Source organism: Pteropus vampyrus, unplaced genomic scaffold (assembly GCF_000151845.1).
Source record: "Pteropus vampyrus isolate Shadow unplaced genomic scaffold, Pvam_2.0 Scaffold117, whole genome shotgun sequence".
NCBI classification, from domain to species: Eukaryota; Metazoa; Chordata; class Mammalia; order Chiroptera; family Pteropodidae; genus Pteropus; species Pteropus vampyrus.
In genome coordinates this window covers 3,137,757-3,138,875 of record NW_011888898.1, presented here as the reverse complement: position 1 = coordinate 3,138,875, position 1,119 = coordinate 3,137,757, and positions in this window count along the sequence as shown.

The window sequence follows — 1,119 nt, the reverse complement described above, 5'->3', positions numbered from 1 at the left end:
GGCTGCAGCAGCAGCCCCAGCAGGGCAGGCAGGCCTGGAAGCTGGGAGCCTGCCCTGCCTGTCACAGACCGGGTGAGGACTCTCACGTTGTAAGTGCACCTCCACTCCCTTCTGGCTGGGGCTGCAGGCTGGATCTGCCTTGGGCTCGCCGGGAGGTTCCCAGGGTCCCCAGACTGGGTGGTATATATGGTTGGGTCTCCTAGACCCTGAGATCCTCTTCCTAGGGGTGGGGCCTGGGCCTTGGGTTTCCAGATAGGATAGTATAAAACTCACGGGTGAGCCAGCCGGCCTGGGTTCAAATCCCAGCTCAGCCATTTAGAGCTGTATGTGATCCTGGCCAAGCTACCCATCCTCACTGTGGTCCTTACCACAAAAAGGTATAAAAATGGTAAAAGTGTGAAATAATGTAGTACCTGGGCTAGTTCAGGGGCTCATCTGCTTTTGTGCCATGGACCCCTTTATGTTTATAAAATTTAGATTTAAATCTATAAGTTAAAGTGTATAAGATTAAAAGTAAACCAATTATATTGAACTAGATTTATTAAAATATTTAATAGCCAGATGTTTGATATGGTAACAGCTGTGCCTCTTTGTTAATGCATTTAATGACAAGATCTGGCAGTGGGCCTAATACCCGGGGTAATTTTGAAGTTGAGAAAGGGGTAAATGCACTTCTGCGACACTGTAGAGGGACATGGAAATACCTGATTTCTGAGTGACAAAGCCATAGTCCAGCTACTGCGGCTCTGGGTCGTTTCCCACATCCGCCCGTGAGGGGAGGGAATGCTGAATTTCAGGGGGAGGTTAGTGAGGTCAAGATGCACCTTTCTTTCCCAGTCCAAGTTCATGGGTCCCTGAATTCCACCAAGGGGCCCTCGGGGTGGTGGTGAGGGAAAAGGTCTCCCTAGAGATGGCCCAGGAGCCCAGGTGAGTCAGGTGTAGACACCCTCAGGTGTTCTAGAGAGAGATCTGAATGCAGCCCCCCAGATCTGGGCCCTAATTCGGCAGGCTCTGGATGGCCTCAGGCAGTAGCTGCCTGTCTCTACAAGCCAGAAATGGAGTCACCAGAAAGAAAGGGGAGGCTTTCTTTGTCTCTTACTGCCTAGCTCTGTTCATTCA